Below are 17,526 nucleotides of genomic sequence, written 5' to 3'. Positions count from 1 at the left end.
TGTCAACTACATGATCATGCAAAGCAATATGACAATGATGATGCATGTCATAATAAACGGAACGGTGGAAATTTGCATGGCAATATATCTCGGAATGGCTATGGAAATGCCATAATAGGTAGGTATGGTGGCTGTTTTGAGGTAGGTATATGGTACCGGCAAAAGTTGCGCGGTACTAGAGAGGCTAGCAATGGCGGAAAGGTGAGAGTGTGTATAATCCATGGACTCAACATTAGTCATAAAGAACTCACATACTTATTGCAAAAATCTATTAGTCATAGAAGCAAAGTATTACGTGCATGCTCCTAGGGGGATAGATTGGTAGGAAAAGACCATCGCTCGTCCCCGACCACCACTCATAAGGAAAACAATAAAAAAATTCTGTGGCACCCCGATCCGCATGGAGCAGGGGGCCTTCGCATGTCAGCCCAGGATAACACCTGATGCAGGATAGGTCCATGATACATCATTCCAGGTACAAGAATATTCATCAAACACATGTGTATATGATTACATCATTGATGAATACAATTTTCTGGCATATCCCTAAGGCTATTTAAATGGTGGCGGAAGTCTTGGTTTGGCAGCATAACAACTCTGGCTGGGCTCCACAACTCACATGACTGTCAAGATTACGGCCTAGCACGACGGAACAAGCGAACAATTTGGGCACGACCTACAAAACTGGCATGACACGCCAGGTCAGTACATTGAATGTACTTGCAAGACAACCAAATACATAGCATCCAAACAAACAGATGACAAAGCAAGAACCAAGCGTCTGCAATAACCTATCTCTTAGCTGAAGCTAAACATGGCATGATATTAGCTAGAGAGATGGATAAAAATAAGCATGAACAACATCATGGAATCTACTAGCATGGCAATAGCATGGTATATCAACTTACTTCTAACATGGCAACAACAAAACATAGAATAAGTTCAGTCAAAACATGGCATGGCATCATGGAACTATGCTAAAAATTAAACTACGAGTCATATCCAATGCAGACATAACATGTTAACTTTATGCAACCATCTCTTGTTTTACCATGGTTCTTTAAATGCAAATAAAAATATATTACTCATGCAATGCAACCAAACTTGTGCACCGAGTCCCTCGGACTCTCTTACCAACGGGTTGCCACGCAACTGAACGCTGATCACTCACGGATCACAAACGGAACCATACTCGGTTCAACGGGTTACCTTGTAACCAAACAGTGATCACTCACGGATCACAAACGAAACCACACTTGGTTCAACACTCACCGAGACCTTGTCTCGTGATCATATCAACACATCATCGTGATAACTTGTTACACATTATTCATCAACTTAGTTATTTCAGGATTATCCTCCATTTCGACCAAGACCTAATAGTGTGACCTACTACGAACTTGTGCCCATGACCGAGGACGTGGCTATCGATAGATTAAATACACTCTGCAGAGGTAGCGCACTGTACCCACACCACGGAATCCATGGACTCGCACTCCCATTTGGGTGTACCAACGGCATTCCGACAAAACTGTCCTACTGCCATGACACTCTCCCGATCGCTCCGACCAACACCCCCTTGGGGTTCAGTCCTGGGTGGCCCCGTGCCTACCAAAGGCACCACGGCCACCGTCGTGGCAAAACAAAAACAGTCCCTAATGGGGACAAAAGCGCTTATCATCCAACTACGGGCACACAAGGCTTATGTCCGCCTACCTGATCAGGGTAGCGTGTGCCCATAACCTTCCCTCGTTGGAGGCACCGACGAGAGGCATGCCAATAGACCCAGCTAGGGCCTGCCCATAACAAGCAAATGTGGCTGCACTGGAAAAAGTTTGATTTGGTGGCACTATGACTCGATCCCATCGATGACGGAGGAGTTTTGTTATTAAGTCATATTATTAACTTCTCCATCATCAATCATCATGCAAGCATTTTTAACATGAATGCAACAACTAGCATGCAACATACAGATGCGGTAACAAAGCATCAATCTTTTCAAGTGAACAGTGATAGCATGTGAAACATGGCAATACCAAGTACTAGTAATTCCACTAGTGCAACAGAATCATCATAACATCGATACTACTAACATTAAACTTGACAGAGGCATGATATTATTAGTAGCAACATCCAACTAGCATGTCAACTTATTTCATGAAAGCACAAGCATGAAAGGCAGATAACAAAAACATATAGCACGACTAAAATAACAGCAGATGGAACAGACAAGAAACTACTACAACTAAACACACACACGAGGTGCAAGCAAAGTCAACATGCAAGTTCGGGGCTCATTATAAGAGGTTGGCTTGCCTGGGTTTGAGGAATACTCCGAGGATAAGTGTAGAATGATCGCGAAAAGATTTGCCGGAAACAGTTCTCTCTCGGAGGGGGCTGTTTTACTGGCAAGGGAAAAATGGTCATTTTCACTATGTTAAAACATAATGAAAATGACACCAACGGAAAGAGCTCGACGAACAGAGAATGTGAGTGGTTGAATCACCTCAATCGGAGTTACGGTTGAAAAGTTGTGGCCGTTCACTTTTTAGGCAGAAAAGGCACTAAACTGTGAACGTTCACAAAATAAGCACTTCGGCGGGCGAGGCTAAAAAAGAGAAAGCACATTCGAGAAAATATGTTTCCAGGGAAAAGAAAGCGTATACCAGGCAACACGTTTTCAGTTGTTAGAAAACGTACTATGTAGAATACGTCTTCAAGCAAATGAAAACGCTCTTCGCAGAATACGTCTCCACTTACGCTGACTCGGCACCACTTCGGCCAATGACAAGCGGGGCCCACTGTAACATCCCAAATTTTCAATTTGGAATGTTATACATTAGATCATCATTGCATAGCATATTTTATTGCATTTTGGCAAAATCCTCGAAAATCCTAAGCAACTCAATGACCCTTGGAGAGAGTTGGGGATTTTTCGCGGTTTTCATATTTGACTTCTATCAAATAATGGAATGAGGATTTTTGGTTTTAATTATTTTTCTCTCCGAAAAATATTTCGTATTAAAATAAATGAGCGGAGAAAATATGACTTCTCCAAAATAATTGAAATATTGGAGGAAAAATATTAAAATCAAATATTTGATTTTATTCGGATTTTATTTGCAATTTTATTTGCATTAGAAAAAATGCACGTTTTCAAAACTGCATTTTTGGGCCAAGAAAACGTTCATCTCGTCCTAATTATTTTACTTAGACGGTGAAAATTTGTTTTGGCATTTTTGGATTTTTATTTATTTTTCTACGATTTTTTTAGGTTCGGTGAATTATTTAAAAAAACGCGCGAGCGCCGACTGGGCCGAAGCCCAACCGCGCGGCCCAGCCCACCCCGCGAGCCGTCTCCCTCCAGGAGACCGCCGCCGCCGAGTCCCGATCGGGGACGACTCCCGCCGCCGCCCGTCGCCCCCTCCCCCACGGCACCCCCTCCCCCTCTTAAATACCGCACCCCGCCGCCCCACTCCTCACCCCGCCCCCGACCCGAAGCCGCCGCCGCCGAGAGGAGCCGCACCGGAGCTGCCCGACCCCGCCGCCGAAGGAGCCCGATGCTGCCGCCACGGGAAGCCGCCGTCCCGCCGCCCCTCGACGCCCCTCGCCGCCCCGACGACGCCCGCACCCCGCCGCCCCTCGACGCCCCTCGCCGCCCCGACGACGCCCGCACCCCGCCGCCCCTCGCCGCACCCCTACGACCTCGCCGGAGCCCGTCCCGAGCCTCGCCGAAGGTTAGCCGCCGCCGCCATTCGCCGTCCGTTTTTTTTTTCAAAAACTGCCTCGGTTTATTTTTTTCCCCGAAACCCCAGGTTTAATTTTTTTAAATAGATCGGTGTATTATTTTTTCTTCAGTTTAGTTAGTTAGTGAACGTTCGCCGATCCGTTCGTTTTAACGAAGGTGTTCGTCGGTTAGTCGCAGTTAACGAACGTCCGTTCGTTTAACTGTTCGTAAGTTTTCTTTTTCGCCAGATTTTCCGCGATTATTCCAGATCGCGATTTCTGATCAGATTTTCGTTTTGGTATATCTTTTAGCTCGTTTATCAGAATCAGGCGATTCAAGCGCCTAGAGTTTCGCCTCGAAATTCTCTTTCCGTTTAACCAACTCAAACAAGTTTATGCTACTGTAAAAATTTGACCTAGATCCAGATTAGTAAACGAAGCTTGTTTTTTTCACCATTTGACTTTCGTTGCTTCGTTTGATTTGATTCTTTTTGCAAACCGGAGTTCTTAAGTTGAACTTTCTAATTGGATATTTTACTTGAGTTTTACCTGTGCATTAGTGAGTGCTTATTGTATGCTTGTTTGTTTGCAATAGAGTACCCGGAGTGCGCCGCTTGCTACTTCGAGTCTCTAGGTTTCACGGACCATCAGCAAAGCAAGTAACACTTTGATCATACTTCTTTTACTACCCAGTTTTATTGCATTAGACAAATCCTCAAACATTGCATGATTAGGATCTAATTAAATTGTGGGTATTGGGAAGTAGTTGAGGTAGTACCTATTGCCCTGTTTATTATCAAACCTTTGGGAGTTACTTCTACATTTGCTCATATTGCTATGCTATGCTAGTAGACGTGGATTGGGTTTGAGTGTTACCATGACAGATGTGAGATTGTTAATTAATGGTTAACCTTAAGGTGGCAACTAAAACTCACATCTGGGTGGATTGAGGTACCAGGGTATTCCAGGATTGCCTGTTTTTTTTGGACCGCCAGCCAGGTTCAAAGGGATCATGAGATTGTTCATGCTAGAAACTTCTGTGTGCAGCCACAAGCTATTATGGGCTCTAGCATAGTTGAGTAGGTTACATGATCTCTTGAAGAGGTGGGCTAGCAGATGTAGGGGAAAGTAGGTGTAACTGTCCACCCGGAGTAAAGAGTTATTGTTTCTGAAAGACTGTGTCTCGGTCATCCGTTTCTCAAACATCATGTAGTGCGAGAATCAAGCGGAGGCGATCGAGTCTTGTGGGGAAAAGTGCACAAACCTCTGCAGAGTGTATAAACTAATCATGGTTAGCCGTGTCCCCGGTTATGGACATCTTGAGTATCTAGTACTTGGATTATCATGTGAATCTCATCATGTTACTTTAATAAATTTTGTTGGGTTTGATGATGATACTTAATTGGGATTGAGAATGCTGTCAACCATTCTCAATGTTTAATAACCACCATGATAGTTAAATAAAATTTATTCCTTTGCAGTAGGGAGAAATTGGCTTTTCGCAAAACTGTAACCATAGAGCCTTCTACCAGCCATATATGCATGTAGTATAGCATTATTATGCTCATTACTCTCTATGTGTTACATTGCCAGCATATTCCATGTGCTGACCCGTTTTCGGGCTGCAACGTTTCATGTTGCAGAATTTTCAGACGACGAGTAAGGTGCTTTAGGTCGTGGTCTTATACTTAGTGATGCCGTTGGAGTTGATGGACTCACTTATCTTCCAAGTCTTCCGCTGTTATCGTTTTAGATGGCCTTAAGCCATATTTGTCATACTTATTTCTCTCTTGAGATACTCGATGTAATAAGTGTGTGATTGCTACTCTGTTATAAATCCTCCAAGTACTGTGCGTGTCAGCATTACTGATCCAGGGATGACACTGGTGCACGGTAGATTAGACTATTTGAGGTCTGGTCGCTACACCCACGCAGGGTGGGGCCCGCCCGGCTGGTCTTCTTCTTCCTCCCACGCGGAGTGCGCCTCGCCAAGGGAGCGGCTCGTCCCGACAGCAAGCGCCGGCGAGTCCGGCCACCATACGAGGTGTGCGGCCTATCCAGGTGATCGGGAGGGAGAGGCGCATCCGGTGGAAGTGGTTGCTACCGCCGAGGGGCACCAGAGAGAGAGCAGCAGGGCCCGCGGCGGAGAGGGGGTTCGGCCGCCGGTGGACACAGTGCTACGGTGGGGAAGAGAAGGGGCCAAGGCCACGATGAGGCTTGCCGGAGCATGGGGATACATTGGTGGTGAGGGAACGGAGAGGAGAGCTTGGGATCTCCAGAATCGAGCGGGTCCCAAGACGGCGGCCATGGCGATGGCGCGGGTCGGGGAGAAGCTCCGAGGTGAAATGAGGAGCGTGCGGAGGCGTAGAGGAGGGTGGGGAAGCTGCTGAAGTCCTTGAGAGGGTCGCGGGCTCTTTATATAGCCGGGGCGAGGTGTGGTTGAGCCGAGTGCCGCCGGGCAAGTCCGGCCAACGCTCTGGCGGCCATAGCGGTGACTGGGAGCCATGGGAAGGAGACGAGGGGGGAGCGGCCGCGGCGCAGAGGCTCACGAAGTCGAGCAACGCTTGCGGACGAGAGGGAGAAAAGGACAGGAGCGATGAAGGTGACGGTGCACACGTGCGCACACTGTACGGTTCTTGGCACGGCTCGTCGGAGAAGAAAACGAAGGGGGCGAGTGGTCCAGCAAGAAGACGACGTCGAGGGGGAGCTGTGGGACATTAATGAGGAGGCCAGAGCCGGTCGGAGCAGCGCTGCCGACGAGAACAGTGCGTAGACCACCGTTTTGGCCGACATTGCCCGTGGTCACCATGGACAACGCACGCTCTGGCATTCTACTCCATGCCAAACCATGTCTACAGCGAAGTCCTTCCAAAGTAGAGTATAACTACGGTAAAGAAACGGGCAAAGATAAAGGGAGCTGAGTAAAATAAGCTTCACAAGTTTGTTGTAGCAAACTTCACCACATTCTAGAGATAAAACCAGAGAGGTTAAAAGGTAAACTTGATGTCTGGGGGGCTTAGGGTAGCAAGGACTACGGTCCTGGGGGTTATGAGGCCATTAGGACAAAGATTTAGCATAGTTGCAGTACAAATGCCAAATCTGGTCCAGAAATCAAATGATGAAGGAGCACTCACTAGGAGTGTTGGATTAGGCTAAAACATGACAAAGCTTGATGATTTGGTCATAGGTAGATGCTGCAAAAAGATTATACCAAATGGAGTTGCCAAATTGGTACTTGTTTCACAAACATCTCATAGTCCAAGTCATCACATTATTTGTTACACATTATTCATCAACTTAGTTATTTCAGGTTTATCCTCCATTTCGAGCAAGACCTGATAGTGTGACCTACTATGAACTTGTGCCCATGACCGAGGACGCAGCTATCGATAGATTAAATACACTCTGCAGAGGTAGCGCACTGTACCCACACCATGGAATCCATGGCCTCACACTCCCATTCGGGTGGACCAACGGCATTCCGACAAAACCGTCCTACTGCCATTGCACTCTCTCGGCCACTCCGACCAACACCCCCTTGGTGTTCAGTTCTGGGTGGCCCCGTGCCTACCAAAGGCACCACGACCACTGTCGTGGCAAAACAAAAACGGTTCCAAACGGGGACAAAGCGCTTATCATCCAACTACGGGCACACAAGGCTTATGTCCGCCTACTTGATCAGGGTAGCGCGTGCCCATACCCTTCACTCATTGGACGGACTGGCGAGAGGCATGACAATAGACCCAGCTAGGGCCTTCCCATAACTGGCAAATGTGGCTGCACTGGAAAAAGTTCGATTTGGTGGCACTATGACTCAATCCCATCGATGACGGAGGACTTTTGTTATTAAGTCATATTATTAACTTCTCCATCATCAATCATCATTGAAGAATTTTTAACATGAATGCAACAACTAGCATGCAACATACAGATGCGGTAACAAAGCATTAATCTTTTCAAGTGAACAGTGATAGCATGTGAAACATGGCAATACCAAGTACTAGTAATTCCACTAGTGCAACAGAATCATCATAACATCGATACTACTAACATTAAACAAGACAGAGGCATGATATTATCAGTAGCAACATCCAACTAGCATGTCAACTTATTTCATGAAAGCACAAGCATGAAAGTCAGATAACAAAAACATATAGCACGACTGAAATAACAGCAGATGGAACACACAAGAAATTACTGCAACTAAACACACACACGACGTTTAAGCAAAGTCAACATGCAAGTTCGGGGCTCATGATAAGAGGTTGGCTTGCCTGGGGTTCGAGGAATACTCCGGGGATAAGTGTAGAATGATCGCGGAAAGATTTGTCGGAAACAGTTCTTTCTCAGAGGGGGCTGTTTTATTGGCAAGGGCAAAATGGTCATTTTCACCATGTGAAAACATAATGAAAATGATACCAACGGAATGAAAAGGCACTAAACAGTGAACATTCACAAAATAAGCACTTCCGCGGGCGAGGCTGAAAAAGAGAAGCGCATTCGAGAAAATATGTTTCCAGGGAAAAGAAAGCGTATACCAGGCAACACGTTTTCCGTTGTCAGAAAACGTACTACGTAGAATACGTCTTCAAGGAAATGAAAACGCTCTTCGCATAATACGTCTCCATTTACGCTGACTGCGCACCTCTTCGGCCGATGACAAGCAGGGCCCGCGCAGGGTGGGGCCAGCCCAGCTGGTCTTCTTCTTCCTCCCGCGCGGAGTGCGCCTGGCCGAGGGAGCGGCTCGTCCAGACGGCAAGCACCGGAGAGTTCGGCCACCATACGAGGCGTGTGGCCTATCCAGGTGATCGGGAGGGAGAGGCGCATCCGGTGGAAGTGGTTGCTGCTGCCGAGGAGCGCCGGAGAGAGAGCAGCAGGGGCCGTGGCGGAGAGGGGGTTCGGCCGCTGGTGGACACAGCACTACCGTGGGGAAGAGAAGGGGCCGAGGCCACGGGGAGGCTTGCCGGAGCATGGGGATGCATTGGTGGTGAGGGAACGGAGAGGAGAGCTCGGGATCACCGGAATCAAGCGGGTCCTGAGACGGCAGCCATGGCGATGGCGGGGGTCGGGGAGAAGCTCCGGGGCGAAATGAGGAGCATGGGGAGGCGTAGAGGAGGGTGGGGAAGCTGCTGAAGTGCTCGAGAGGGTCGCGGGCTCTTTATATAGCTGGGCGAGGTGTGGCCGAGCCGAGTGCCGCTAGGCAAGTCCGGCCAACGCTCTGGCGGCCACGGCGGTCACGGGGAGCCGTGGTAAGGCGACGAGGGGGGAGCGGACGCGGCGTAGAGGCTCACAGAGTCGGGCAACGCTTGCGGACGAGAGGGAGAAAAGGACAGGAGCGAGGAAGGCGACGATGCACACGGGCGCACACTGTACGGTCGTTGGCACGGCTCATCGGAGAAGAAAATGAAGGGGGCAAGCGATGCAGCAAGAAGATGATGTCGAGGAGGAGCTGTGGGACATTAATGAGGAGGCCAAAGCTGGTTGGAGCAGCGCTGCCGACGAGAACAGTGCGTAGGCCACCGTTTTGGCTAACATTGCCCGTGGTCACCATGGACAACGCACGCTCTGGCATTCTACTCCATGCCAAACCATGTCTAGAGCGGAGTCCTTCCAAAGTATTGTATTACTACGGTAAAGAAACGGGCAAAGACAAAGGGAGCTGAGTAAAATAAGCTTCACAAGTTTGCTGTAGCAAACTTGACCACATTCTAGAGATAAAACCAAAGAGGTTAAAAGGTAAACTTGATGTCAGGGGGGCTTAGGGTAGCTTGGACTACGGTCCTGGGGGTTATGAGGTCATTAGGACAAAGATTTAGCATAGTTGCAGTACAAATTCCAAATCTAGTCCAGAAATCAAATGATGAAGGAGCACTCACTAGGAGTGTTGGATTAGGCTAAAACTTGGCAAAGCTTGATGATTTGGTCATATGTAGATGCTGCAAAAAGATCATACCAAATGGAGTCGCCAAATTGGTACTTGTTTCACAAACATCTCTTCTATCCAGAAGCTTGGGAAAATTCTTGGAAAATATTGGCTAAATGAAATGAGCTAAAATCTTGTGTAGGTAGGTTATATGGATAGGAGAAGGCTTGGGAAACTTTTCAGCCATAATGGAGCAAGATAGAATATACTTGCTTCACAAACTGAAAATTTGGGGCAGAAAACAAGAATTGCTCCTGTGCTCACATAGTTCAATGAAATGAACTGAATTTAGGTGGAGACTAATTATTTGAGATACGTGAGAAGATGAAAAAGTTTCATCCCATTTGGAAGCTCTATGAAGGTACTTCCTTCACAAAGTTACAATCTGGTCAGAAACTTTGAAAAATGGCACAGGGAGCTAATGTGAAGGGATTGAGCTCATCTTTGGTATCGGTGGGTTATTTATCCATGTTAATCACCCCGCCAAATTGCAGCTCAATTGGAATTAGGAATAAAGCATTTCCTTTGCAAAATTTTAGAGAAGGCAGAAACTTGCATTGGATCATGTGCCCAATTTTTGAACTGAGGAACATGAGATAAGGATGTAACTAGTGATTATATAGCAAGGACAAGCTCCACAATTTATGTGGGAATTTTCTGTGCCATAAAATAGTAGTTGCTTTGAAAAGTGGCAAAAATGCAATATTGGCTTAAAATAGGAAAAGGCAATTTCCCTTATTTAATAATAGCCAATATTTTTTTGCCAAAGCTTGGATTAAGCATAAATATCAACTCCACCAATTCTCATGAATTTAGGAGATGGCTAGCTATGCCTTTGGATTTTTATTCCTCAGAAAGGCAAGAAAGGAATAAATCACAACTCATAAATATTGCATGGGTCTTAGCAATATTTTTGATATCCAAGGATTAGGAGGATAGGAGGGTCTCTGGAAACAGATGGGATGATCAACAGATCAAGGAAAATGATGGCTCCATTGTAAGCACAAAGGCCACATTCAAATTCCAAAAAAATTTGAATTAGGGTTTGAGAGGTTTTGAGATGAACGCAAATGAGGTCTTGCCCACTGACAAAGTCATGAGCAAGGTTTTGAATGGTTGGAAATGACAAGAATTCTCAGAGTCATCCAGCAAACTCAGGAGAAAGATTTTGAAAATGATTGCCAGGAAGGAATAACAGCACAAAAAATGATAACCCAATTTTGGGGTTGTTACAACTCTTCCCCCCTTAAAAGAATCTCGTCCTCGAGATTACTAGGGTTACAGCACAAATGAAAGGATAACCACACCCGGGGAAAACCTCGGGGTTAAAATTTTAACCCTTCGGTCAGATTTCAACGAGTTGGGGGCACCGATAATTGGTACACCCGGGGAGGGATATGGCAAACCTGGTTATATCCACGGCTCGGGCACTCGAGATCACTCTCTAAAAATGCTAGATGCACCCCAGTGAAAAGTGGTTCCACTTGCTGACACGTGGGTCCAGGGCCCACTGGCAACTTCCTTCTTCTATCTCTGGCTTGCTGCTTCTCCTACGCTGCTGCTCCGCGTGCGGCCTGGTGCAGCGCGCATCTAGCTCCTAGGGCGATGAGGACCATAGTGCCGTCACTAGTACAGCGAGCTCCTAAACAAACGGTTTAAAACCCCTTTCCGCGACGGCATTTGGAACCGTCTCCAAGCGAGTTTGGGCGATAGGGGGGTCCTTCCCACATGACCCAGAAACCGTCGGGGATATGCCCTCCTGGCACACACGTTCAGCAAAATGAGGTCGTGTGCGGCCAGTGAGCACTCAAATATGGAAATACGTACAGTAGAGCTAAAAAATACAATTATATGGTGAAATTGTTTCCGGTCGCAAGTACATCCAACGCAGTCAGTCCCCGCTAAATGTTTCCCTTCGTATGTACATCCCACACAGTCGCTCGAAGGAAAACATTTCCGTTCACAGGTACATCACACACAATTTTTCCCCTTAAATCGCTTGCGTTATTGAATATATCACACACGGTCCGTGGAAGAAACTTGTGGTAAGCCTTTGCGAAAGGTGGCCTAACGCAAACAGTTTTCAAGAGAAAGTCGTGTGTGATTCTTCATTGATGCAACACGGTTTATTCCTAGAAACGGTGTGCGTTGCCTGCGGTCATCGCCCACGGTATTTTTTCAACAATCGTTTGCAATAGAAAAACCCAATTAGCAGGCTAATTTGCCACTAGCAGGATAATTATCCGATTATTCATAATCGATTTATTAATCTAATTGATAGTTCATATTAAGCACACAATATATTCCATTTTCATAATTGAAATACATCAGAGTACAACATCATATAGCTTCAGCACTCAGGTACCCCATTACACAACTACACCAAGACCAAGTTTCACATGCAACATCTATAACCTTTCGAAATTAGCATCATAGACAGTACATAGACAGATGTATCTCATCTGGAAAACTGCTGAAGCAGAAGGCGAATATTGAGCCTTCATTGATGTTGAAGGTCTTTGTAACTTTGGGCCAGTGCCTATGGATGATTGACCGTCCATCCTTCGTCCTCTTCAGGAACACTTCAATATTGAACCGTGGGTGTTGTATGAATACCTTCCTCGCCTCCTGACCATACAGGTGGTTTGAGAGGTAATCATCAGTGAACTGCTTTGGAAAGGCCTGAAAACAAGGATGTGCATAAATATTTTCTCTATATTGGAAATGGGGCAAAGGAATTAAAAAGGCAAGGTATAATAGTTAGTACCATCCTGTAGTGAACTGATGTCTTCTTCATTGTGCAGACAAAGATCTTGTTGTTTTTTGTCGCTAATTTCTTTATCCTAACAATCTTTTTGAGTTTCTTGACTTGACATATATTCATGAACAACTCATTTCCCTGTATGCAAAAAGGGTCGAACAGTGGGTCAAAACCTCTGACAGCAGGACCTACATGTGCAAGACCAAATTGTTAAAAACCTAAATATTAGAATGGTTCCTGCAATTGCACAATAATGTGTTATTAGACAACGGACCATGCACGTGCTAACCTCCATTGTAAACCTCAGTGCTTCCCATTGTTTCCCTGCAACACATATAAGGTAGTTAGCCATCAGGTTAAGTAAGGGTTCGCATGCTATCAGTAAAATATGTTGATGAAAAATAATCACATTGCAGATTCATCAGATTAATTCAAGCCACAGGGAAAACCCATTTACCCAAACCAAGCATGATTAAGAACTAAGAAATATATCACTTGTATATGTTTCTCATGTATTAAGTGCAGCCAAATTCGATTTATTCCTCACATGCATAACAATACAAAATTCTACAAACGATAATTGGACATCGCATTGCAGAACTGAACCAAGCAGTTAACTAAACACCACAACAAATGAACCAAACATTAACTGAGCACCACATTGCACAATATAACATTGAACCAAGCAGTTAACTAAACACCACAACAAATGAACCAAACATTAACTGAGCACCACATTGCACAATATAACATACTCCTAATAGAAGATCAGACAGTTAACCAAACAGTTAACTACAGCCAATTGTAGCAATTGTATTTGTTTCTCATGTATTTACTACAGCCAAATTCAATTTATTCCTCACATGGTATACAATAACAGAATGCACCCACAATTTTGTAAAGATAAATTTGATTTATTTCTCACATGGAAGACAATACAAAATTGCAGCTTGAAGAATTGAACATCACATTTGCAGAATTGAACCAAACAGTTAATTAAAGACGACAACTAATTAAAAAAATAGTTAATAAGTGAGCACCACACTGCCCGACATATAGAACATATACACTAGAGCAACAGATTGCATGGTAAAATTAGATAGCAAAATTCACTAGAATTTGTGAAGGAAAGGCAGGAGCAGCACACGCAACGGGTAAACCGAGCATGCTTAACCAGCGTAGCTAGCATATGGCAAGGTGCTCCTTCAAGATCTGGGGGTCGGCACGAATGGCAGCCACCATGACCTCATCCGCGCGTGCGGCCGCGATTTGCTTCTCCGCTGCCAAATGCTCCTTGAGGTCCTGGCTATACTGCATGCACCATGGCTTAGGCCGGCGCTTATTTGGTGGAGGGGTCGGTGATTTGGGTGGAAGGTGTCGCGCTCGCACCGGCGGTAGGGGCATGTGGGATGTGGAAGGAGGAGGAGGATGGGGGTCGGGTGTGGATTACCTGCCTGGATAGGCGAGGCCGAGGAGCATGAAGGAGGGTCACCGGCGAGGAGGCGGCGGCGCTGCAAGCAAGGAGTAAAGGTTTCAACTTGGAAAGGAAGGCGGAAAGACGGGAATGTGGCTTTTGGTAAGGGGGAGGGGGCAGGGAGGTAGATATTTCCGCGGAAGCTGAAAATTTGGAATCGCTTCAGCCAAAAAAACTGGCGCGCAAAGTGTCATCAGACACGGTCCCTTATTCAGAACTATGTACGATATGTGAACATCACAAATGATTCAGATAGCTTAACCCGTGTGTGTTGAGTTTGAACGTCAAAAATTTTGGTTCGAATTTCCCTGGTTACAGTGGTCATCCACGTCATTGCATAATTTGGGTACACAAAGGAGACTAACTTCTTAATCGAGCAAGTTCAGCAATTAAACAGAGCTAGCTGACCTAAACATTACTCTAACAAATTAAAGACCGACGCTCTTAATTAAACAAAACAAAGAGTACTACTACGGCTGGTGCTCATCGATCTCCGCCGCCGCCTCCATGTCCAGCTCGCTCCCGACGGTCTCCTGGGGAAGGGGTCCATGGCATCAATTGCAACATAGTCGGCAAGCATCGCCATCCGCGTTCGCCATATCTTTGGAAAAGGCCGCCACAAGCTGGGCGTGGGAGGACGCCATGTGGGCTCTGGCGGGCTCTGTCGTGGCAAGGTATGCTGCGCAGGAACGGACGGCTGCTCGAACTCTCTCGGCGATTGCCAGCTCTTTGGCCGTGGGTTGCCGACCGTTGTCGGAGAAGCTTCGTTCGATTTGTGCGGTGACCGCCACGGCCTGGGTGTGGACGGCCTCGACATGGTAGTGGGCGGCCTCCAGCAGGGCTAAGGCCGCCGCTGCAGAACGGGCAGCTACTGTGCCGCTCTCGCCAGTTGCTATCCCCGAGGCAGATGCTGCTGCCGCCGCTTGAGAAGCAACAACGGCCGTTTGGGCTGCCTTGGCCTCCCGGACACAGACTGCGGCCGCCCTCATGAAGCTTGTTAGTACGAGCCCGGCGGCTGCGGCCGCGCTCTCGCTGGAGTGGGCCGCCGAAGTTTCCCTCACGATGTGGGTCCATGTCCCCATCTTTCACTGGCGACGAATGAACAGTGAAATGAAATTTGGGGAGTGAGCTAGCTAGTGTGCTTGACACGCCGGCTGTGGACTGTAGCCGACGCACCTTCTCTCGTAAGGCATGGGCGTACTATACACCGACGGTGCTCCAAGATATTTTGTGCTGCATCTCACATGGTTGGTGATAATAAACTGTGTGCGATCTACTTGATTTATCGTCTTGATCATTTGAATTACGTAATGGGGTCACAGCTACAAAGGATGGTGTTTGAATTGTTAGAACTTTTATCTGCAGTGAACATGCAACTATAGGTGTGTCGTCAAAAAAATTGGAATTATTCAGGGTTCGTTTGTACATTTTTATACATTAACTAGGTTTTCCAGGCATTTTATGTGCATAATTCAAATTTGAACTACATGCACATGCTCTAGTGCATATAAACTTATTGAAAAATCAAATATGTGTCCTTGGTTGCACGCATAGGTCCCATGCAAGAAACGGGAATGAATTTCAAACACCCTGCCACCGTCACTCGGCCGCAAACATTGAGATACCTGGTTTTTAAATTCTAGTAAATCCAAAACTCGTCTGAAATTCATGAAACATGGCATGATATCATGTAGTGGCATCAACATGCCGTGGTAAATTTTTTGTCCCATTTGGGGTAGGTTTGGGTATAAGCTTCTCACAAACCGGAGCTTCTCACAACAAGCATGATGATTCTCGGTAGGGAACGTCCCACCTTTGGGACGAAACGATATCAATTGGCTCTTATTGCTTTCAATTTTTTTTACTCGTGTCAACATAGATACATGAGTGTTGTGTGAATTTTTGTGATTTTTCGGGGTTCGTTTGGACATTTTTATGCATTAACTGAGTTTTCAATGCATTCATGTGCATAATTCAAAATTTAACTACATGCACATGGTCCAGTGCATATAAATTGGTTGAAAAATCAAATCTGTGTCCTAGGGTGCATGCTTAGGTCCCATGCAAGAAATGGGAATGAATTTCGAACACCAGGGCACCGTTGATTGTCGGCAAAACATTGAGATGCCTGGTTTTTAAATTCTAGTAAATCCAAAACTCATCATGAAACTTGGCCTGCTATCGTGGAGCGGCATCAACATGCCGTGGTACAAATTTTGTCCCATTTGGGGCAGGTTTGGGTATATGCTTCTCACAAACCGGAGCATCCGACAACAAGCATGACGGTTTTCGGTAGGGAACGTCCCACCTTTGGGGACGAAATGATATCCATTGCCTCTTATTGCTTCCACTTTTTTTTCTCGTGTCAACATAGAACAATAGGAGTGTTGTGTGAATTTTGTGATTTTTTGGGGTTCGTTTGGACATTTTTATGCATTAACTGAGTTTTCAATGCATTTATGTGCATAATTCATATTTGAACTACATGCACATGCTCCAGTGCATATAAATTGGTTGAAAAATCAAATCTATGTCCTTGGGTGCATGCTTAGGTCCCATGCAAGAAATGGGAATGAATTTCAAACACCAGGGCACCGTTGATTGTCGGCAAAACATTGAGATGCCTGGTTTTTAAATTCTAGTAAATACAAAAGTCGTCTGAAATTCTTGAAACTTGGCATGCTAACATGGAGCGGCATCAACATGCTGTGGTACAAATTTTGTCCCATTTGGGGCAGGTTTGGGTATATGCTTCTCACAAACCGGAGCTTCTCACAACAAGCATGATGGTTTTCGGTAGGGAACGTCCCACCTTTGGGGACGAAACGATATCCATTGCCTCTTATTGCTTTCAATTTTTTTTCTCGTGTCAACATAGAACAACTAGAGTGTTGTGTGAATTTTTGAGATTTTTCGGGGTTCCTTTGGATATTTTTATGCATTAACTGAGTTTTCAATGCATTTATGTGGATAATTCAAATTTGAACTACATGCACATGCTCCAGTGCATATAAATTGGTTGAAAATTCAAATATGTGTCCTTGGGTGCATGCTTAGGTCCCATGCAAGAAATGGGAATGAATTTCAAACACCAGGGCACCGTTGATTGTCGGCAAAACATTGAGATGCCTGGTTTTTAAATTCTAGTAAATCCAAAACTCGTCTGAAATTCATGAAACTTGGCATGCTATCATGGAGCGGCATCAACATGCCGCGGTACAAATTTTGTCCCATTTGGGGCTGGTTTGGGTATATGCTTCTCACAAACCGGAGCTTCTTACAACAAGCATGATTGTTTTCGGTAGGGAACGTCCCACCTTTTGGGACGAAACGATATCCATTGCCTCTTATTGCTTTCATTTTTTCTCGTGTCAACATAGAACAACAAGAGTGTTGTGTGAACTTTTGTGATTTTTCGGGGTTCGTTTGGACATTTTTATGCATTAACTGAGTTTTCAATGCATTTATGTGCGTAATTCAAATCTGAACTACATGCACATGCTCCAGTCCATATAAATTGGTTGAAAAATCAAATCTGTGTCCTTGGGTGCATGCTTAGGTCCCATGCAAGAAATGGGCATGAATTTCAAACACCAGGGCACCGTTGATTGTCGACAAAACATTGAGATGCCTGGTTTCTAA

The sequence above is a fragment of the Triticum aestivum genome, chromosome 6D (assembly GCF_018294505.1).
Source record: "Triticum aestivum cultivar Chinese Spring chromosome 6D, IWGSC CS RefSeq v2.1, whole genome shotgun sequence".
Taxonomy (NCBI): domain Eukaryota; kingdom Viridiplantae; phylum Streptophyta; class Magnoliopsida; order Poales; family Poaceae; genus Triticum; species Triticum aestivum.
Note: the sequence above shows the minus strand (reverse complement) of the source record.